The 23,851-nt window shown below is 46.3% G+C and overlaps 2 pseudogenes across 1 annotated transcript; both read right to left on the bottom strand.

The window, feature by feature from the left end:
- Positions 1-9,011: 9,011 nt before the first annotated feature.
- Positions 9,012-11,362, bottom strand: LOC123733368 (polysialoglycoprotein-like; annotated as a pseudogene). The gene is made up of 4 exons (XR_006763745.1): positions 11,257-11,362; positions 11,019-11,084; positions 10,769-10,852; positions 9,012-10,642 (listed from the first exon to the last, which is right to left on the bottom strand). The product of XR_006763745.1 is annotated as a polysialoglycoprotein-like (transcript).
- Positions 11,363-19,087: 7,725 nt separating this feature from the next.
- Positions 19,088-22,763, bottom strand: LOC123733366 (polysialoglycoprotein-like; annotated as a pseudogene).
- Between the last annotated feature and the right edge of the window lie 1,088 nt (positions 22,764-23,851).

Here is a 23,851-nt window from a genome sequence, read left to right on the forward strand (position 1 = left end):
CTTATAGGCCCTGATCAAAAGTAGTTCACTACATAGGGAATAGGGTGCTATCTGGGAAGCAGGCATGGTGTTGATTTTACACAGGAAGTTGACTGTCCAGACAGACTCACACACCAAATTCCTATCTATTCCTGATTCGTGTAAAATACATGCATATTCTACACAGTGATGATGAGGATGATTTCCTTATTTTGCCATTTGAGTTAATCAACCTCAGAGGAGAAGTAGAGTGTTTGTTTCTCAATCCCACGCTTGGCAGGGACCTCCGATGTTGATGCTGGGCGGGAGCAAAAATGGGCTCCCGATTGATAGACTCTGGTCTACTTTAGAGGTCTAGCAATGTATTTCTGTTCAGGCGTACCACTGGTCTACTATAGGACATCGAATATATATCTATTCAGGCGTACCACTGGACTTTGCTTGAGACTGTGTTTGTGTTTCTATTCAGGCGTACCACGGCCACCACCATGCTATGGAGGTCCTGGTTCAGTCTCTGCTGGATCTAGACGTGAGGGACAGCCAGGGGCGCACCCTCTGGACCTGTCTGCCTTAAAAAGCCATGTGGACTGTGTTGACGTCCTCATCAACCAGGGAGCCTCCATCCTGGTTAAGGACTTCACCCTGAAGAGGACCCCCATCCACACTGCATGTACACATAGAATATCACATAGAGCTTCTGTAATTAAAAGTTTTCCTGACCAAGATGGCCATTTGTTTGGTCATGTTGCTAGGACGACAATGTCCACTCTAGGGATGTTACATGGTATAGTGTGAAAATACACACTAGACACTGATCTAAGGTCATTTTTTTGTCATGTTCTCCACTAATGATTGAGGATCTAGGGAGGGTAAGCTGATCCTACATCAGTGCACAGGGGAGACTTCTATCCAGAGCCAGGTACACAGCTAGCAGGTGACAGGCTTCGATGGCCTCAGCCCCAAAATTCTTTATTATCTGCTGTGTTAACATCATGAGGATGTCATCTAGCAACACCACTGTTCTAGAAATCTGTCTGTTCATGTGAAGGTTATAGTCGTCCAGCAATCTGCTCATATCCTCTCTGTTTATCCTCCTCTAGCTACCAACGGTCAATCATCTGACATTCTTATATCCTCTCTGTTTATCCTCCTCTAGCTACCAACGGTCAATCATCTGACATTCTTATATCCTCTCTGTTTATCCTCCTCTAGCTACCAACGGTCAATCATCTGACATTCTTATATCCTCTCTGTTTATCCTCCTCTAGCTACCAACGGTCATTCAGAGTGTTTGCGTTTGCTGATTGGAAATGCTGACCTCCAGAGTGCAGTGGACTTTCAAGACGGGAATAGACAGTAAGTCACTTGGGTTTTGGATACAATTCCTGAAATAAAGAGATTTTGACATTAGGGCTGCATCCCAAATGGCAACCTATACCCTACTTCGTGCACTACTTTAAACCAAAGCCCTATGGGCTCAGGTCAAAAGTAGTGTACGATATAGGGAATAGGGTTGCCATTTGGGACTCAACCCTGGTTATTACCAGTTTTTTGTCTTTTCCACCCTTGTCTGTCAGACGTGGTCAAGTGTAAATATGACTTCTTACATGAGCCTGACAGTGCATCTCACGAAAGACTGAACACTATCTCAGGCTAACATAGTTTGGAAAGCAATTGGCTATTGCTTCAAAGAGAAGACAATGAAAAGACTAATCTGTCTTTTAGTTATCAAAATTCTCAACTTAATTGAGCGAACAGTATTTTTGGCATTGGCTATATCCCCGGTGAGTGTGCATATTCACTTTCTTTATCCCTGGGTCAGTGCCACTTGAAAGTCATATTGAAAAAGATTCTGCTAATCTCTATAGTCATATAAAGTGTAGTAGAATTGCACGATAAAACATATTTTAAAAAGGCCAATTTTTTTTCCTGTAAAGAGAAACATATCTGATATAGGTTGCCTAGCCTTACTCCATCACGCGCTGCATTGAAAAGCCGTTTTTTTGCGAACGGTGATTGAGTTATATTATTAGCCTAAAGGATGACTATCCAATTTACTAATCACATTAGCAATAGTTAGCTATCTTACATAAGTCTGTAAATGTGATGATGCATAGAATGCTTTATATATTTTTTATGGTGAAAATTAGCTTCCCCTTAACTTGAGACTCGCATGCCTATGAGCAAGACAGTTAGGCCTAAACACTCTGTTTTCCTTTGCTAATGTTTCCCCCGTCCGTCCGTCCGTCCGTCGGCTGTCAGTTATGTCGATGACTGTGTACATACGGCACGCCAATCACCAACACCGGAAGTCCCATGACCGTCACAGCCCTAGTTGTATGCTTGAGTTTGTTCAAGAGAGGCTTTGATGCCAGATTTTTGCAGATTTTGCTTTAGTTTTCCTCAGCCTGTGTTTTGTTTCTCTCTCCTTTTCCTGTTAGATGGTGAGGCTGCTTCTCTCCAGAGGAGCCAACATTAATGCTTTTGACAAGAAGGACCGCCGAGCAATCCACTGGGCTGCTTACATGGGTAATGAGTTGACCACATCATTTACATTCTGACTAATGTCCTTATCCCAGTGAGTGAATGAATTGGCTGTGTGTTACCCTCACAGCTCAGCTGTATGGTCTACCTCTAGTGTGTTATTATGTCAGAATGATGGACTAAGTATGTTGATAAGATGTAGGTTTTCAATTGTACTAACACGATGTAGGTATTGCTAATGGTGCTGTGTACCACTGTAAACTAACCTCTCTCCCTCTATATCTCAGCCTATCTCTTTGCATGTCTCTCTCTCTCTCCATCTCTGTTTCTCTCTCTGTCTCTCTTCCCCTCCCCCATAGTGCACATTGAGGAGGTGAAACTGCTGGCCTCTCATGGATCAGAGGTGTCCTGTAAAGACAAGAAGGCCTACACCCCTCTCCACTATGCAGCCTTCAGTGGCATGATCAGCACGGTCAAGCAACTCCTGGACCTTGGGGTGGATGTGAATCAATGCATACATACACCTCCCCGCATTCAACTGTGTAGTCCCTGTTCAATTACAACGCCACGAAAAGACAGAGCTCTAGTGTGTTGGAGAATGATTTCCTTTCAAGTAATGAAGATATGGAGGTTGGGCCAGGGGCGGGGTTGGAGGGGGCCAGGGATTTATAAGAAAGAATGAAGAGAGTTGGGCCAGTGCGTTGGGGCCAGGGGTTTTCATAACCAAGTAATGAAGAGATGGAGATTGGATCCAGAGGGTTGGAGACAGGAGGTTGGAGCCAGTGGGTTGGGACCCAGTGTGTCGGGACCCAGTGTGTCAAGTTTGCTGACGACACGAAGGCGATGAGAAGTCAGAGACTTGGCATTGTGGTGCCAGGACAACCTCTCCCTCAATGCCAGTAAGACCAAGGAGCTGATCGTGGTCTACAGGAGCAAGAGGGGAGAGCACGTCCCCATCCACATCAACAGGGCTGTTCCTTGGCGACCTAACATGGTCCACACACACCCGCACAGTCGTTGGCATGGGCACTCGCATCCTCAAAAAGTTAAAGGGTCTTGCTCTGACCCTACGCACAATCACTAGACTGTATACAAAGCATATGCACACTCACACACACTACATTCACACTCCCACACACACACACACACACACACACACACACACACACACACACACACACACACACACACACACACACACACACACACACACAAAACCGACACAACCCAAACACACATGCATCCACATTACACACTCTCACAAACACACACCTTTACACTCATCATTTGCAGCTGCTGCTCTGTTCTTTATTTTGCTATTATTATTATTATTATCAATCCTGATGCCTAGTCACTTTACCCAGCCTTCTTGTACATATCTACTTCAAATACCTCGTACCCCTGCACACTGATCTGGAACCTGTACTCCTTGTATATAGCTTTATTCTTGGGTATTTTATTCCTCGCGTTACAATATATACAGTACCAGTCAAAAGTTTGGAACCTACTATTCCAGGGTTTTTTATTTTTTTACAATTTTCTACATTGTAGAACATCAAAAGTATGAAATAACACATAAGGAATCCTGAAGTAACCAAAAAAGTGTTAAACAAATCAAAATATATTTTATATTTGAGATTCTTCAAAGTAGCTACCCTTTGCCTTGATGACAGCTTTGCACACTCTTGGCATTCACTCAACCAGCTTCATGAGGTACTCACCTGGAATGCATTTCAATTAACAGGTGTGCTTTGTTCAAAGTTAATTTGTGGAATTTATTTCCTTCTTAGTGCGTTTGAGCCAATCACTTGTTTTGTGACAAGGTAGGGGTGGTATACAGAAGATAGCCCTATTTGGTAAAATACCAAGTCCATATCATGGCAAGAACAGCTCAAATAAGCAAAGAGAAAACAAAAGTCTATTATTATTTTAAGACATGAAGTTCAGTGAATCCGGAAAATTTCAAGAGCTTTGAATGTTTCTTCAAGTGCAGTTGCAAAATCCATCAAGCGCTATGTCTCTCATGAGGACCGCCACAGGAAAGGAAGACCCAGAGTTACCTCTGCTGTAAAGTTCAAGTAACAGACACATCTCAACATCAACTGTTCAGAGGAGACTACGTGAATCAGGCCTTCATGGTCAAATTGCTGCAAAGAAACCACTACTAAAGGACACCAATAAGAAGAAGAGACTTGCTTGGGCCAAGAAACACCAGCAATGGACATTAGACCGGTGGAAATCTGTCCTTTTGGAAAAGCAATCCAGGTGAAGCTGGTTGAGAGAATGCCAAGAGTGTGCAAAGGGTGGCTACATTGAAGAGTCTATATAAATATAAAATAGATTTTGATATGTTTAACACTTTTTTGGTTACTACATGATTCCATATGTGTTATTTCATAGTTTTGAGTTCTTCACTATTATTTTACAATGTAGAAAATAGTCAAAATAAAGAAAAACCTTTGAATAAGTAGGTGTGTCCAAACTTTTGATTGGTACTATATATATATATATATATTCTATAGTTTTGTTCTCTGCATCGTTGGGGTGGGCTCGTAAGCAAGCATTTCACGGTAAAGAGTTGATTTGAGAGGGAAAGACAAAGAGCGAGGGAGTCCAAATGTATTCTGACCTAGTCTTTAGTATGAATCCATTTTTAATGAGACGAGTACAAAACATTAAAGGAACAGTTGTCTCCATGTCTCGTCCGTACCTGGTAGAGTATTCGGGTGGGGGTCCCGCAAAGTTCATCCCAATGGCTGGGGGAGGAGGGTAGGCCTCATTGGTCATGTAGAGACATATCTTTTCCAGAGAACCTACCAATTTTCCTTCCTGAGGAAATTGCAAGAAATTACCAGGCTTCCCGTTCAAACCGAAAGTGCTATTTAGAAGCATATGTTTTATTTAACCAGGTAAGTTGACTGAGAACACATTCTCATTTACAGCAATGACCTGGGGAATAGTTACAGGGGATGGGGGGTGAATGAGCCAATAGTAAGCTTGGGATGATTAGGTGACCGTGATGGTATGAGGGCCAGATTGGGAATTTAGCCAGGACACCAGGGTTAACACCCCTACTCTAACAATAAGTGCCATGGGATCTTTAGTGACCACAGAGAGTCAGGACACCTGTTTAACGTCCCACCCGAAAGACAGCACATGTCCCCAATCACTGCCCTGGGATATTATTTTAGACCAGAGGAAAGAGTGACTCCTACTGGCCCTCCAACACCACTTCCAGCAGCAACTGGTCTCCAATCTAGGGACTGACCAGGACCAACCCTGCTTAGCTTCAGAAGCAAGCCAGCTGTGGGATGCAGGGTGTTAAGCAGCGAATAAAATCCAACATGATTATACCACTCTACATGGAGAAATATACACTAATGGGTTCTTGTATTTGTTGCTATTTAATCAACTCAAAGTCACCACACTATTTCATTGATGTAGCCTAGTTTTAACCGGTCTATGAGGCACTGTTGGCCGACGGGTCAAATATGAGGTTATTACAGTAGCCTACCTTTCACTGAAAGATGCATTTCGGTCCTTTCCTCTCCCCTTACACCTGGCTATCAAGGGAATTTGGGAAGGTTGTGGCTGTTTATACTTCGGTTATTGTGATGATTTTGTCAGAGGAAACAAATCTGAATCTCTGATAATCTAACAGTTACGCTGTAGCGGAGATTCAGCACAATGGATAGCGCCGCAGTTGATCAATTGCACGTGAATCTAAACCCGCAGTTTATCATGTGCCATTCTTCGGCTATATTTACATCAAATCTTCTCAGGCCTACCTATTGCATCTGTTCTCCAGCAATAAAGTACATTATCAAGTTAATATTCATTTAGTCACAGCATAAATTAAACGTGAGCCTACACAATCAAATTAACTTGTCAAGACCCTGCCATTCTTCTCCGTTATTACTTTTATTCAAGACAAAATACCCCCAGTTCTCGCATTATTTTACAGACTTGGTCAGAAAGGGTAACTGATTCTCAAGACCCAGACAAACAAATGTAGAATAACATTCAATACACAAACGTAGGCTACATAACAGGGGCGGAAATCCCAGGGGGGACGGGGGTACACGACCCCCCCCATCCTGGGAAAAATATGATTTGTCCCCCCCAATATATCACTGTAAACATAACTCTGTAATTTAAATAATATGAATAATACGCAATGAAAGCAATTGTGCTGATTATAGACACTTAATAGAGCTTTTTTAAGTTTCAAACGATTGCGACCCCCCCACCCTTTGCCTCACAATGGTTTGATCCACTGCCAGTTCCTTAGTTGGCAAGGTAACAGAGGGTTCGTATCTACTGTCTGAAAGGCACTCAATGCACGTGACTGACATGAGGTTAATCCAGTCAATCGCGCCATAGCAATGATTTGTTTTATGTTGGCAGGGTTCACACACACACACACACACTAGCTGAATTTGCAGAGCTAGCGCGCAAATATTAACTATTAAGCTAGCTAGTACCTATTCCATTTATGTGGCGTCGTCAAAGATGGAATCTTTGCTATCGTCAATTTATTCCAAGATCAGCAATGTAAGTTAGTGCTTCAAAGTCCCTGTGATAAGGTTAGCGATAAACTGAAGTCCAAACTGAACAGAACTACACTCTCTTCTACCATTGTCTTAAATATATGTAATGGTCTCGTTGCAAAAGCTAAATTGTCGCAAGGGAACTTTTATTTATTTTATTTCACCTTTATTTAACCCGGGTAGCAAAGATTATAGCAAACACCACTGAAACGGAATTTGTGCTCGCTAGCTTTGCAAATTCAGCTATTGTTGGAAGCCAGCCAATATGAAACAAACGGTTAAAATTACAAAAGGTTGCAGCATATGTTGTGTAAATGGTGAACTCATACAGCTGTCAACTCTTGTCACTGCAATCCGTTTCACATTTGCTAGCTACCTTTTAGATCGAAGCCCATATAGAATGATAGAAGATATGATAGAAGCCCATCTCCTACTGTAAATAACCTACACACTGTGTGTGTGTGTGTGTGTGGCCAGCCAGGTAGAAAAATGGCAGAAAAAAGACGGACATCAGAGTATTTTTCAGTACACCAAAATGCAAAGTAAGAACCCTAGTAGCCTAATATCTCAAAGACTAGTTGATAAAATGTTCATAAGAAAGAAGTGAAATGCTAATGAAAATGTTTCACAATGATGTCATTAGGCAGAGCAGGCAACAGATGGCACACAGACGGCAGAGCTGGGGACAGACTGGCAGAGACAGGGAGTCTCAGGTAAGTTTGTTGAGTCTTTGTTTGGCAACATTATGAAAGGTTCTCCATTTTTTTGACTTGTAAAATAGGAACATAATTGGAAAATGCCATGGATACCCCCACTCTCAACTTACACTGGTGACTGAACTAAGATCTGTTAAAGGCAATGGTATTGCTGTTGTGATTAGTTGTGTAGTTTTGGGTACCGGTAGTTAGGAGTACGGCAAACACCTTATTTCTTTGGTTCCTCAATATACATTTACCATATTACAACGTAGGCTGTGTGTTACAGCACTACTTTTGGTGTCCCCCTCAGGAATTGCTCTTCAGAAAATGTCATGTAATTGTCCCCTCCAAAGTTGATATCAGATTTTCGCCCCTGCTACATAAAATAACCTGGAAGGCCTACCCTGTAGCAAACAAAATATTTGCATAGGCCGTAACGGTTTAACTTGCTTCAAAACAGGCTGAATTCAGGTTGGCATAAGTGAGTAAAGCGGTGCCACAGAAATTGTTTTGAATTAAAGCAGATACCTACCGGTAGCTCAAAAGTTGGAGCCAATTTTGTTGCTGTATTAACTGCATTTAAAGGTTGCGTGTACATGCTCTTTGAATTCATGGCGACTATAAGTACGACGCACACCCCGAGCGTTGATCATGCGGATAGAGAAGGCCTGTATGAACAGACTTCACCTCACGCTTTTCATAGAAATTAACCGGTTAATTTCTCCCATGTAATCGGAGTGGGTGGGAAATCCTGGTAAAACTGTTCCCCCCATCAAACCCTAGGTTAGAGGCGCTACAAGCAACTCTGGGAGAGCTAGGACCTGATAGCAGCCTGCCAGCTAAAGCAGGTTAGCATTGACTTATTTAACCTGAAAGTTTGGATTGTCACTGGGATATGAAGACCAACCGCCAAAACGATGGGCTAATGAGACGAGAGCTGGTTTCACATGTAAGCATTCACTAATAGGAAACCAAGTCAGTCAGGAGAGAAGACACCCAGCAGAGTAATTTAAATGCAAGTTGACAACCGTGATATTAGTTAGCACTGAAACCCCGATTCTAGCAACATCCTCATATGTACCAACCCCAGACACTGTGTTCCACAACCATCAAGTTAAAATGAACTAGAACCCATTCCACATCATGTGATGCTACTAGCATAAATTGACCAACACTGAGCAAATGTAGCTTAAACACAGGGGTCAAAGTATTAATATATTGCTGAGGCCAAAGCATGGTTATAATGCAAAATAAATGTTGCCAAGTAGGAACCGCCAAAACAATACTGAGGACACAAGTATTACAGTTAATGTTTAATTGAGCCAAAACAAGCAAATGCAGTTACACACACAGACAACCTGGACTAGAGTACCCATGAACTCTTGCATGGACCCCGAGCACCATGTCCCACGTCAGATATCCATGTTTGTGGTCAACGGGGGCTCCGATGAAGCGGTGAACAGTTCCTTAGAGGTAGCGTCGTCAGACGGGGGGCCAGTCGCAGCTTCAGAGGTAGCGCGTTCGTCAGGCGCAGACGGGGCCAGTCGCAGCTTCAGAGGTAGCGTCGTCAGACGGGGGCCAGTCGCAGCTTCAGAGGTAGCGTGGTCAGACGGGGGGCCAGTCGCAGCTTCAGAGGTAGCGTCGTCAGACGGGGGGCCAGTCGCAGCTTCAGAGGTAGCGTCGTCAGACGGGGGCCAGTCGCAGCTTCAGAGGTAGCGTGCGTCAGACGGGGGCCAGTCGCAGCTTCAGAGGTAGCGTCGTCAGACGGGGGCCAGTCGCAGCTTCAGAGGTAGCGTCGTCAGGCGGGGCCAGTCGCAGCTTCAGAGGTAGCGTCGTCAGACGGGGGCCAGTCGCAGCTTCAGAGGTAGCGTGCGTCAGACGGGGGCCAGTCGCAGCTTCAGAGGTAGCGTCGTCAGACGGGGGCCAGTCGCAGCTTCAGAGGTAGCGTGCGTCAGACGGGGGCCAGTCGCAGCTTCAGAGGTAGCGTCGTCAGGCGGGGGCCAGTCGCAGCTTCAGAGGTAGCGTCGTCAGGCGGGGCCAGTCGCAGCTTCAGAGGTAGCGTCGTCAGGCGGGGGCCAGTCGCAGCTTCAGAGGTAGCGTCGTCAGACGGGGCCAGTCGCAGCTTCAGAGGTAGCGTCGTCAGACGGGGCCAGTCGCAGCTTCAGAGGTAGCGTCGTCAGACGGGGCCAGTCGCAGCTTCAGAGGTAGCGTCGTCAGACGGGCCAGTCGCAGCTTCAGAGGTAGCGTCGTCAGACGGGGCCAGTCGCAGCTTCAGAGGTAGCGTCGTCAGACGGGCCAGTCGCAGCTTCAGAGGTAGCGTCGTCAGACGGGGCCAGTCGCAGCTTCAGAGGTAGCGTCGTCAGACGGGCCAGTCGCAGCTTCAGAGGTAGCGTGCGTCAGACGGGGCCAGTCGCAGCTTCAGAGGTAGCGTCGTCAGACGGGGCCAGTCGCAGCTTCAGAGGTAGCGTCGTCAGACGGGGCCAGTCGCAGCTTCAGAGGTAGCGTGCGTCAGACGGGCCAGTCGCAGCTTCAGAGGTAGCGTCGTCAGACGGGCCAGTCGCAGCTTCAGAGGTAGCGTCGTCAGACGGGCCAGTCGCAGCTTCAGAGGTAGCGTCGTCAGACGGGCCAGTCGCAGCTTCAGAGGTAGCGTGCGTCAGACGGGCCAGTCGCAGCTTCAGAGGTAGCGTGCGTCAGACGGGCCAGTCGCAGCTTCAGAGGTAGCGTCGTCAGACGGGCCAGTCGCAGCTTCAGAGGTAGCGTCGTCAGACGGGCCAGTCGCAGCTTCAGAGGTAGCGTCGTCAGACGGGCCAGTCGCAGCGTCGTCAGAGGACATGCGCCTCAGCTTCTCCTCAGAGGACAGGGCATCATTTGCCTGAGAGCTACCATGGTTTGGAGAAGCTTGGGATTCTACTTCGTTAGTCTCTAAATACTCTATAGAAAAAACAAAAGGAACAGTTGGGTATTCTACAGCAACACATCTGTTCCACACGGTCTAGGCCGAATTGCCAGTCGAATGTTGAACCCAACAGTTTTCAAAGTATATGTTTCAGGCCGTACCTTCTCTGTCTTGTTTAGCGTCAGACCCTATGGATCGGAGCAAGGCCAGGGCATGCTCAATGGAGACGTCATTTGATGACAGCTCTGAAAAACGTAGGTTAAGGTACACAAGCAAAATTACCAAATCAAAGGCTTTGACAACGTTATTTAGACTGAGTTACTCTATGGTGTTGAATGAGTGTCAAACACAGCAGCACCATAGACAGTGACAAAGAACATAGCTAGAAGGGTTGTGGAAAGAAACACTTACCTCCAAGTCTCCTCTGCAGAGAGACTTGATCTTGCTTCTGGGACTTTCCAACAGGGTAACAAGAAACTGAGGAGAAAGTGTTGACAGAAGTTGAGTTCACACAAAATAGCTACATATATTAATAATAGATGACCAATGCGGAAGAAACAGACAGTCAAATTTGAATCTCCAACTTATAAAGTTAAGCATATTTCCCAAACAAATCCCTTCAATCCAAATAAAACGTTAGTGAACCAACCTTTGACAACCCCCACAGTCATCACAAAGAGCAGCAATTCTCTCACACCTCCCATGATCATGAGAATAGTCTGTGTTATCAACAGGTAATGTCTTCCCATGGCCTGTATGAGGCTTATATAGGCCACTAATGACCGTTTACCTGACAAACATGACTTAACGATCAATTAACAAGCTTGATTGAGGTGTTACATTCAGATAGAAATAGACCATGTAGAACATATGTTGATTCTTTGGTGGGCAGGCAATCTTTTCTACTCCATATATTGCATTTATATCTGTAATGTTTAACCCTAATGGTCTCAGAATCTTCAAAGATATTAGGGGGAAATAAACACTGTACCCAAATCCACTTTTTACAATGCTCCTGGGAAATGGGTAGGCCTCCACCATACAGTTTTACAGCTGTGATATATTTATTTATTTACATAGATCACATACTTAAATATATATATGTTAGCTGTAGGTAGCTTTGGGATAAAATTCCCATATTGTATTGTTACTAACATAAATCATAATATATCATATTTTCCTCATTTGCTCTGTAGGAGGTTCGTCATATGAAGGACATTCAAGTGGATGTGACCCCTAACCTGACATAATGTAAACGTTATACATTAAGCTCTCTCCCTCAGTGACATGAATTAGTATATTTCATATTCTCAGAACCCAACAGTAGGTTTTAAGGTGTGGCTGCATGTTTGTCGTGGACGCATCGTCACTCTTGATGTTCTTTTTCCAGATTGCAAGTGAAACACCTTTAGATGTGGTAAGTGCCAGTTGGTAACTTTTCCTCACACTTGCTTGTTTAAGGTATGGATGCAACACCCCAGTATGTCTGCAGGGGCTGGTCACTGAGATTTACCATGTTACACATGCTACTAGACTAACCTTCCAAGTAAATATGTTACAAGTCTGAACTGGCCGTCCTTGTCTTTCCTCAACTAATTGAAAGCTCAGGGACAGACATCCTGAAACGACTTTGATGTCAGAGCTCCCATCAGCCCTCTACACCTCGCTGTGAGTAAAGCCTACCTGCTCCTGTAGTGGTCTCCATATGACAAATGGCACCCTATTCCCTATTTAGTACACTACTTTTGACCAGATCCTTATAGGCCCTGATCAAAAGTAGTTCACTACATAGGGAATAGGGTGCTATCTGGGAAGCAGGCATGGTGTTGATTTTCCACAGGAAGTTGACTGTCCAGACAGACTCACACACCAAATTCCTATCTATTCCTGATTCGTGTAAAATACATGCATATTCTACACAGTGATGATGAGGATGATTTCCTTATTTTGCCATTTGAGTTAATCAACCTCAGAGGAGAAGTAGAGTGTTTGTTTCTCAATCCCACGCTTGGCAGGGACCTCCGATGTTGATGCTGGGCGGGAGCAAAAATGGGCTCCCGATTGAAAGACTCTGGTCTACTTTAGAGGTCTAGCACTGTATTTCTGTTCAGGCGTACCACTGGTCTACTATAGGACATTGATTATATATCGATTCAGGCGTACCACTGGACTTTGCTTGAGACTGTGTTTGTCTTTCTATTCAGGCGTACCACAGCCACCACCATGCTATGGAGGTCCTGGTTCAGTCTCTGCTGGATCTAGACGTGAGGGACAGCCAGGGGCGCACCCTCTGGACCTGTCTGCCTTAAAAAGTAATGAAGAGAGGTTGGGCCAGTGCTTTGGGGCCAGGGGGTTTTCATAACCAAGTAATGAAGAGATGGAGATTGGATCCAGAGGGTTGGAGACAGGAGGTTGGAGCCAGTGGGTTGGGACCCAGTGTGTCGGGACCCAGTGTGTCAAGTTTGCTGACGACACGAAGGCGATGAGAGGTCAGAGACTTGGCATTGTGGTGCCAGGACAACCTCTCCCTCAATGCCAGTAAGACCAAGGAGCTGATCGTGGTCTACAGGAGCAAGAGGGGAGAGCACGTCCCCATCCACATCAACAGGGCTGTTCCTTGGCGACCTAACATGGTCCACACACACCCGCACAGTCGTGGCATGGGCACTCGCATCCTCAAAAAGTTAAAGGGTCTTGCTCTGACCCTACGCACAATCACTAGACTGTATACAAAGCATATGCACACTCACACACACTACATTCACACTCCCACACACACACACACACACACACACACACACACACACACACACACACACACACACACACACACACACACACACAAACGACACAACCCAAACACACATGCATCCACATTACACACTCTCACAAACACACAACTTTACACTCATCATTTGCAGCTGCTGCTCTGTTCTTTATTTTGCTATTATTATTATTATTATCAATCCTGATGCCTAGTCACTTTACCCTGCCTTCTTGTACATATCTACTTCAAATACCTCGTACCCCTGCACACTGATCTGGAACCTGTACTCCTTGTATATAGCTTTATTCTTGGGTATTTTATTCCTCGTGTTACAATATATACAGTACCAGTCAAAAGTTTGGACACACCTACTCATTCCAGGGTTTCTTTATTTTTTTTACAATTTTCTACATTGTAGAACATCAAAAGTATGAAATAACACATAAGGAATCCTGAAGTAACCAAAAAAGTGTTAAACAAATCAAAATATATTTTATATTTGAGATTCTTCAAAGTAGCCACCCTTTGCCTTGATGACAGCTTTGCACACTCTTGGCATTCACTCAACCAGCTTCATGAGGTACTCACCTGGAATGCATTTTAATTAACAGGTGTGCCTTGTTCAAAGTTAATTTGTGGAATTTATTTCCTTCTTAGTGCGTTTGAGCCAATCACTTGTTTTGTGACAAGGTAGGGGTGGTATACAGAAGATAGCCCTATTTGGTAAAATACCAAGTCCATATCATGGCAAGAACAGCTCAAATAAGCAAAGAGAAACAAAAGTCTATTATTATTTTAAGACATGAAGTTCAGTGAATCCGGAAAATTTCAAGAACTTTGAATGTTTCTTCAAGTGCAGTTGCAAAATCCATCAAGCGCTATGTCTCTCATGAGGACCGCCACAGGAAAGGAAGACCCAGAGTTACCTCTGCTGTAAAGTTCAAGTAACAGACACATCTCAACATCAACTGTTCAGAGGAGACTACGTGAATCAGGCCTTCATGGTCAAATTGCTGCAAAGAAACCACTACTAAAGGACACCAATAAGAAGAAGAGACTTGCTTGGGCCAAGAAACACCAGCAATGGACATTAGACCGGTGGAAATCTGTCCTTTTGGAAAAGCAATCCAGGTGAAGCTGGTTGAGAGAATGCCAAGAGTGTGCAAAGGGTGGCTACATTGAAGAGTCTATATAAATATAAAATAGATTTTGATATGTTTAACACTTTTTTGGTTACTACATGATTCCATATGTGTTATTTCATAGTTTTGAGTTCTTCACTATTATTTTACAATGTAGAAAATAGTCAAAATAAAGAAAAACCTTTGAATAAGTAGGTGTGTCCAAACTTTTGATTGGTACTATATATATATATATATATATATATATTCTATAGTTTTGTTCTCTGCATCGTTGGGGTGGGCTCGTAAGCAAGCATTTCACGGTAAAGAGTTGATTTGAGAGGGAAAGACAAAGAGCGAGGGAGTCCAAATGTATTCTGACCTAGTCTTTAGTATGAATCCATTTTTAATGAGACGAGTACAAAACATTAAAGGAACAGTTGTCTCCATGTCTCGTCCGTACCTGGTAGAGTATTCGGGTGGGGGTCCCGCAAAGTTCATCCCAATGGCTGGGGGAGGAGGGTAGGCCTCATTGGTCATGTAGAGACATATCTTTTCCAGAGAACCTACCAATTTTCCTTCCTGAGGAAATTGCAAGAAATTACCAGGCTTCCCGTTCAAACCGAAAGTGCTATTTAGAAGCATATGTTTTATTTAACCAGGTAAGTTGACTGAGAACACATTCTCATTTACAGCAATGACCTGGGGAATAGTTACAGGGGATGGGGCGGGTGAATGAGCCAATAGTAAGCTTGGGATGATTAGGTGACCGTGATGGTATGAGGGCCAGATTGGGAATTTAGCCAGGACACCAGGGTTAACACCCCTACTCTAACAATAAGTGCCATGGGATCTTTAGTGACCACAGAGAGTCAGGACACCTGTTTAACGTCCCACCCGAAAGACAGCACATGTCCCCAATCACTGCCCTGGGATATTATTTTAGACCAGAGGAAAGAGTGACTCCTACTGGCCCTCCAACACCACTTCCAGCAGCAACTGGTCTCCAATCTAGGGACTGACCAGGACCAACCCTGCTTAGCTTCAGAAGCAAGCCAGCTGTGGGATGCAGGGTGTTAAGCAGCGAATAAAATCCAACATGATTATACCACTCTACATGGAGAAATATACACTAATGGGTTCTTGTATTTGTTGCTATTTAATCAACTCAAAGTCACCACACTATTTCATTGATGTAGCCTAGTTTTAACCGGTCTATGAGGCACTGTTGGCAGACGGGTCAAATATGAGGTTATTACAGTAGCCTACCTTTCACTGAAAGATGCATTTCGGTCCTTTCCTCTCCCCTTACACCTGGCTATCAAGGGAATTTGGGAAGGTTGTGGCTGTTTATACTTCGGTTATTGTGATGATTTTGTCAGAGGAAACAAATCTGAATCTCTGATAATCTAACAGTTACGCTGTAGCGGAGATTCAGCACAATGGATAGCGCCGCAGTTGATCAATTGCACGTGAATCTAAACCCGCAGTTTATCATGTGCCATTCTTCGGCTATATTTACATCAAATCTTCTCAGGCCTACCTATTGCATCTGTTCTCCAGCAATAAAGTACATTATCAAGTTAATATTCATTTAGTCACAGCATAAATTAAACGTGAGCCTACACAATCAAATTAACTTGTCAAGACCCTGCCATTCTTCTCCGTTATTACTTTTATTCAAGACAAAATACCCCCAGTTCTCGCATTATTTTACAGACTTGGTCAGAAAGGGTAACTGATTCTCAAGACCCAGACAAACAAATGTAGAATAACATTCAATACACAAACGTAGGCTACATAACAGGGGCGGAAATCCCAGGGGGGACGGGGGGTACACGACCCCCCCATCCTGGGAAAAATATGATTTGTCCCCCCCAATATATCACTGTAAACATAACTCTGTAATTTAAATAATATGAATAATACGCAATGAAAGCAATTGTGCTGATTATAGACACTTAATAGAGCTTTTTTAAGTTTCAAAAGATTGCGACCCCCACCCTTTGCCTCACAATGGTTTGATCCACTGCCAGTTCCTTAGTTGGCAAGGTAACAGAGGGTTCGTATCTACTGTCTGAAAGGCACTCAATGCACGTGACTGACATGAGGTTAATCCAGTCAATCGCGCCATAGCAATGATTTGTTTTATGTTGGCAGGGTTCACACACACACACACACACACTAGCTGAATTTGCAGAGCTAGCGCGCAAATATTAACTATTAAGCTAGCTAGTACCTATTCCATTTATGTGGCGTCGTCAAAGATGGAATCTTTGCTATCGTCAATTTATTCCAAGATCAGCAATGTAAGTTAGTGCTTCAAAGTCCCTGTGATAAGGTTAGCGATAAACTGAAGTCCAAACTCAACAGAACTACACTCTCTTCTACCATTGTCTTAAATATATGTAATGGTCTCGTTGCAAAAGCTAAATTGTCGCAAGGGAACTTTTATTTATTTTATTTCACCTTTATTTAACCCGGGTAGCAAAGATTATAGCAAACACCACTGAAACGGAATTTGTGCTCGCTAGCTTTGCAAATTCAGCTATTGTTGGAAGCCAGCCAATATGAAACAAACGGTTAAAATTACAAAAGGTTGCAGCATATGTTGTGTAAATGGTGAACTCATACAGCTGTCAACTCTTGTCACTGCAATCCGTTTCACATTTGCTAGCTACCTTTTAGATCGAAGCCCATATAGAATGATAGAAGATATGATAGAAGCCCATCTCCTACTGTAAATAACCTACACACTGTGTGTGTGTGTGTGTGTGGCCAGCCAGGTAGAAAAATGGCAGAAAAAAGACGGACATCAGAGTATTTTTCAGTACACCAAAACGCAAAGTAAGAACCCTAGTAGCCTAATATCTCAAAGACTAGTTGATAAAATGTTCATAAGAAAGAAGTGAAATGCTAATGAAAATGTTTCACAAGATGTCATTAGGCAGAGCAGGCAACAGATGGCACACAGACGGCAGAGCTGGGGACAGACTGGCAGAGACAGGGAGTCTCAGGTAAGTTTGTTGAGTCTTTGTTTGGCAACATTATGAAAGGTTCTCCATTTTTTTGACTTGTAAAATAGGAACATAATTGGAAAATGCCATGGATACCCCCACTCTCAACTTACACTGGTGACTGAACTAAGATCTGTTAAAGGCAATGGTATTGCTGTTGTGATTAGTTGTGTAGTTTTGGGTACCGGTAGTTAGGAGTACGGCAAACACCTTATTTCTTTGGTTCCTCAATATACATTTACCATATTACAACGTAGGCTGTGTGTTACAGCACTACTTTTGGTGTCCCCCTCAGGAATTGCTCTTCAGAAAATGTCATGTAATTGTCCCCTCCAAAGTTGATATCAGATTTTCGCCCCTGCTACATAAAATAACCTGGAAGGCCTACCCTGTAGCAAACAAAATATTTGCATAGGCCGTAACGGTTTAACTTGCTTCAAAACAGGCTGAATTCAGGTTGGCATAAGTGAGTAAAGCGGTGCCACAGAAATTGTTTTGAATTAAAGCAGATACCTACCGGTAGCTCAAAAGTTGGAGCCAATTTTGTTGCTGTATTAACTGCATTTAAAGGTTGCGTGTACATGCTCTTTGAATTCATGGCGACTATAAGTACGACGCACACCCCGAGCGTTGATCATGCGGATAGAGAAGGCCTGTATGAACAGACTTCACCTCACGCTTTTCATAGAAATTAACCGGTTAATTTCTCCCATGTAATCGGAGTGGGTGGGAAATCCTGGTAAAACTGTTCCCCCCATCAAACCCTAGGTTAGAGGCGCTACAAGCAACTCTGGGAGAGCTAGGACCTGATAGCAGCCTGCCAGCTAAAGCAGGTTAGCATTGACTTATTTAACCTGAAAGTTTGGATTGTCACTGGGATATGAAGACCAACCGCCAAAACGATGGGCTAATGAGACGAGAGCTGGTTTCACATGTAAGCATTCACTAATAGGAAACCAAGTCAGTCAGGAGAGAAGACACCCAGCAGAGTAATTTAAATGCAAGTTGACAACCGTGATATTAGTTAGCACTGAAACCCCGATTCTAGCAACATCCTCATATGTACCAACCCCAGACACTGTGTTCCACAACCATCAAGTTAAAATGAACTAGAACCCATTCCACATCATGTGATGCTACTAGCATAAATTGACCAACACTGAGCAAATGTAGCTTAAACACAGGGGTCAAAGTATTAATATATTGGGCCAAAGCAGGAATGCAAAATAAATGTTGCCAAGTAGGAACCGCCAAAACAATACTGAGGACACAAGTATTACAGTTAATGTTTAATTGAGCCAAAACAAGCAAATGCAGTTACACACACAGACAACCTGGACTAGAGTACCCATGAACTCTTGCATGACCCCGAGACCATGTCCCACGTCAGATATCCATGTTTGTGGTCAACGGGGGCTCCGATGAAGCGGTGAACAGTTCCTTAGAGGTAGCGTCGTCAGACGGGGCCAGTCGCAGCTTCAGAGGTAGCGTCGTCAGACGGGGCCAGTCGCAGCTTCAGAGGTAGCGTCGTCAGACGGGCCAGTCGCAGCTTCAGAGGTAGCGTGCGTCAGACGGGCCAGTCGCAGCTTCAGAGGTAGCGTCGTCAGACGGGGCCAGTCGCAGCTTCAGAGGTAGCGTGCGTCAGACGGGGCCAGTCGCAGCTTCAGAGGTAGCGTGCGTCAGACGGGGCCAGTGGCAGCTTCAGAGGTAGCGTCGTCAGACGGGGCCAGTCGCAGCTTCAGAGGTAGCGTCGTCAGACGGGGCCAGTCGCAGCTTCAGAGGTAGCGTGCGTCAGACGGGGCCAGTGGCAGCTTCAGAGGTAGCGTCGTCAGACGGGGCCAGTCGCAGCTTCAGAGGTAGCGTCGTCAGACGGGGCCAGTCGCAGCTTCAGAGGTAGCGTCGTCAGACGGGGCCAGTGGCAGCTTCAGAGGTAGCGTCGTCAGACGGGGGCCAGTGGCAGCTTCAGAGGTAGCGTGCGTCAGACGGGGGCCAGTCGCAGCTTCAGAGGTAGCGTCGTCAGACGGGGCCAGTCGCAGCTTCAGAGGTAGCGTCGTCAGACGGGGCCAGTCGCAGCTTCAGAGGTAGCGTCGTCAGACGGGGCCAGTCGCAGCTTCAGAGGTAGCGTCGTCAGACGGGGCCAGTCGCAGCTTCAGAGGTAGCGTCGTCAGACGGGGCCAGTGGCAGCTTCAGAGGTAGCGTCGTCAGACGGGGCCAGTGGCAGCTTCAGAGGTAGCGTCGTCAGACGGGGCCAGTCGCAGCTTCAGAGGTAGCGTCGTCAGACGGGGCCAGTGGCAGCTTCAGAGGTAGCGTCGTCAGACGGGGCCAGTCGCAGCTTCAGAGGTAGCGTCGTCAGACGGGGCCAGTCGCAGCTTCAGAGGTAGCGTCGTCAGACGGGGCCAGTCGCAGCTTCAGAGGTAGCGTCGTCAGACGGGGCCAGTCGCAGCTTCAGAGGTAGCGTCGTCAGACGGGGGCCAGTCGCAGCTTCAGAGGTAGCGTGCGTCAGACGGGGCCAGTGGCAGCTTCAGAGGTAGCGTCGTCAGACGGGGCCAGTCGCAGCTTCAGAGGTAGCGTCGTCAGACGGGGCCAGTGGCAGCTTCAGAGGTAGCGTCGTCAGACGGGGGCCAGTGGCAGCTTCAGAGGTAGCGTGCGTCAGACGGGGCCAGTGGCAGCTTCAGAGGTAGCGTCGTCAGACGGGGCCAGTCGCAGCTTCAGAGGTAGCGTCGTCAGACGGGGCCAGTCGCAGCTTCAGAGGTAGCGTGCGTCAGACGGGGCCAGTCGCAGCTTCAGAGGTAGCGTGCGTCAGACGGGGCCAGTCGCAGCTTCAGAGGTAGCGTCGTCAGACGGGGGCCAGTGGCAGCTTCAGAGGTAGCGTCGTCAGACGGGGCCAGTCGCAGCTTCAGAGGTAGCGTCGTCAGACGGGGCCAGTCGCAGCTTCAGAGGTAGCGTCGTCAGACGGGGCCAGTCGCAGCTTCAGAGGTAGCGTGCGTCAGACGGGGGCCAGTCGCAGCTTCAGAGGTAGCGTCGTCAGACGGGGCCAGTCGCAGCTTCAGAGGTAGCGTCGTCAGACGGGGCCAGTCGCAGCTTCAGAGGTAGCGTGCGTCAGACGGGGCCAGTGGCAGCTTCAGAGGTAGCGTGCGTCAGACGGGGGCCAGTCGCAGCTTCAGAGGTAGCGTCGTCAGACGGGGCCAGTGGCAGCTTCAGAGGTAGCGTCGTCAGACGGGGCCAGTGGCAGCTTCAGAGGTAGCGTCGTCAGACGGGGCCAGTCGCAGCTTCAGAGGTAGCGTCGTCAGACGGGGGCCAGTCGCAGCTTCAGAGGTAGCGTCGTCAGACGGGGCCAGTGGCAGCTTCAGAGGTAGCGTGCGTCAGACGGGGCCAGTCGCAGCTTCAGAGGTAGCGTCGTCAGACGGGGCCAGTCGCAGCTTCAGAGGTAGCGTCGTCAGACGGGGCCAGTCGCAGCTTCAGAGGTAGCGTCGTCAGACGGGGCCAGTCGCAGCTTCAGAGGTAGCGTCGTCAGACGGGGCCAGTCGCAGCTTCAGAGGTAGCGTCGTCAGACGGGCCAGTCGCAGCTTCAGAGGTAGCGTGCGTCAGACGGGGCCAGTCGCAGCTTCAGAGGTAGCGTCGTCAGACGGGGCCAGTCGCAGCTTCAGAGGTAGCGTGCGTCAGACGGGGGCCAGTCGCAGCTTCAGAGGTAGCGTCGTCAGACGGGGCCAGTCGCAGCTTCAGAGGTAGCGTGCGTCAGACGGGGCCAGTCGCAGCTTCAGAGGTAGCGTCGTCAGACGGGGCCAGTCGCAGCTTCAGAGGTAGCGTCGTCAGACGGGCCAGTGGCAGCTTCAGAGGTAGCGTGCGTCAGACGGGGGCCAGTCGCAGCTTCAGAGGTAGCGTCGTCAGACGGGGCCAGTCGCAGCTTCAGAGGTAGCGTCGTCAGACGGGGGCCAGTCGCAGCTTCAGAGGTAGCGTGCGTCAGACGGGGCCAGTCGCAGCTTCAGAGGTAGCGTCGTCAGACGGGGCCAGTCGCAGCTTCAGAGGTAGCGTGCGTCAGGCGGGCCAGTCGCAGCTTCAGAGGTAGCGTCGTCAGACGGGGCCAGTGGCAGCTTCAGAGGTAGCGTGCGTCAGACGGGCCAGTCGCAGCTTCAGAGGTAGCGTCGTCAGACGGGCCAGTCGCAGCTTCAGAGGTAGCGTCGTCAGACGGGCCAGTCGCAGCTTCAGAGGTAGCGTCGTCAGACGGGCCAGTCGCAGCTTCAGAGGTAGCGTCGTCAGACGGGCCAGTCGCAGCTTCAGAGGTAGCGTCGTCAGACGGGCCAGTCGCAGCTTCAGAGGTAGCGTCGTCAGACGGGCCAGTCGCAGCTTCAGAGGTAGCGTGCGTCAGACGGGCCAGTCGCAGCTTCAGAGGTAGCGTCGTCAGACGGGCCAGTCGCAGCGTCGTCAGAGGACATGCGCCTCAGCTTCTCCTCAGAGGACAGGGCATCATTTGCCTGAGAGCTACCATGGTTTGGAGAAGCTTGGGATTCTACTTCGTTAGTCTCTAAATACTCTATAGAAAAAACAAAAGGAACAGTTGGGTATTCTACAGCAACACATCTGTTCCACACGGTCTAGGCCGAATTGCCAGTCGAATGTTGAACCCAACAGTTTTCAAAGTATATGTTTCAGGCCGTACCTTCTCTGTCTTGTTTAGCGTCAGACCCTATGGATCGGAGCAAGGCCAGGGCATGCTCAATGGAGACGTCATTTGATGACAGCTCTGAAAAACGTAGGTTAAGGTACACAAGCAAAATTACCAAATCAAAGGCTTTGACAACGTTATTTAGACTGAGTTACTCTATGGTGTTGAATGAGTGTCAAACACAGCAGCACCATAGACAGTGACAAAGAACATAGCTAGAAGGGTTGTGGAAAGAAACACTTACCTCCAAGTCTCCTCTGCAGAGAGACTTGATCTTGCTTCTGGGACTTTCCAACAGGGTAACAAGAAACTGAGGAGAAAGTGTTGACAGAAGTTGAGTTCACACAAAATAGCTACATATATTAATAATAGATGACCAATGCGGAAGAAACAGACAGTCAAATTTGAATCTCCAACTTATAAAGTTAAGCATATTTCCCAAACAAATCCCTTCAATCCAAATAAAACGTTAGTGAACCAACCTTTGACAACCCCCACAGTCATCACAAAGAGCAGCAATTCTCTCACACCTCCCATGATCATGAGAATAGTCTGTGTTATCAACAGGTAATGTCTTCCCATGGCCTGTATGAGGCTTATATAGGCCACTAATGACCGTTTACCTGACAAACATGACTTAACGATCAATTAACAAGCTTGATTGAGGTGTTACATTCAGATAGAAATAGACCATGTAGAACATATGTTGATTCTTTGGTGGGCAGGCAATCTTTTCTACTCCATATATTGCATTTATATCTGTAATGTTTAACCCTAATGGTCTCAGAATCTTCAAAGATATTAGGGGGAAATAAACACTGTACCCAAATCCACTTTTTACAATGCTCCTGGGAAATGGGTAGGCCTCCACCATACAGTTTTACAGCTGTGATATATTTATTTATTTACATAGATCACATACTTAAATATATATATGTTAGCTGTAGGTAGCTTTGGGATAAAATTCCCATATTGTATTGTTACTAACATAAATCATAATATATCATATTTTCCTCATTTGCTCTGTAGGAGGTTCGTCATATGAAGGACATTCAAGTGGATGTGACCCCTAACCTGACATAATGTAAACGTTATACATTAAGCTCTCTCCCTCAGTGACATGAATTAGTATATTTCATATTCTCAGAACCCAACAGTAGGTTTTAAGGTGTGGCTGCATGTTTGTCGTGGACGCATCGTCACTCTTGATGTTCTTTTTCCAGATTGCAAGTGAAACACCTTTAGATGTGGTAAGTGCCAGTTGGTAACTTTTCCTCACACTTGCTTGTTTAAGGTATGGATGCAACACCCCAGTATGTCTGCAGGGGCTGGTCACTGAGATTTACCATGTTACACATGCTACTAGACTAACCTTCCAAGTAAATATGTTACAAGTCTGAACTGGCCGTCCTTGTCTTTCCTCAACTAATTGAAAGCTCAGGGACAGACATCCTGAACGACTTTGATGTCAGAGCTCCCATCAGCCCTCTACACCTCGCTGTGAGTAAAGCCTACCTGCTCCTGTAGTGGTCTCCATATGACAAATGGCACCCTATTCCCTATTTAGTACACTACTTTTGACCAGATCCTTATAGGCCCTGATCAAAAGTAGTTCACTACATAGGGAATAGGGTGCTATCTGGGAAGCAGGCATGGTGTTGATTTTCCACAGGAAG

Source organism: Salmo salar, unplaced genomic scaffold, assembly GCF_905237065.1.
Source record: "Salmo salar unplaced genomic scaffold, Ssal_v3.1, whole genome shotgun sequence".
Taxonomy (NCBI): Eukaryota; Metazoa; Chordata; class Actinopteri; order Salmoniformes; family Salmonidae; genus Salmo; species Salmo salar.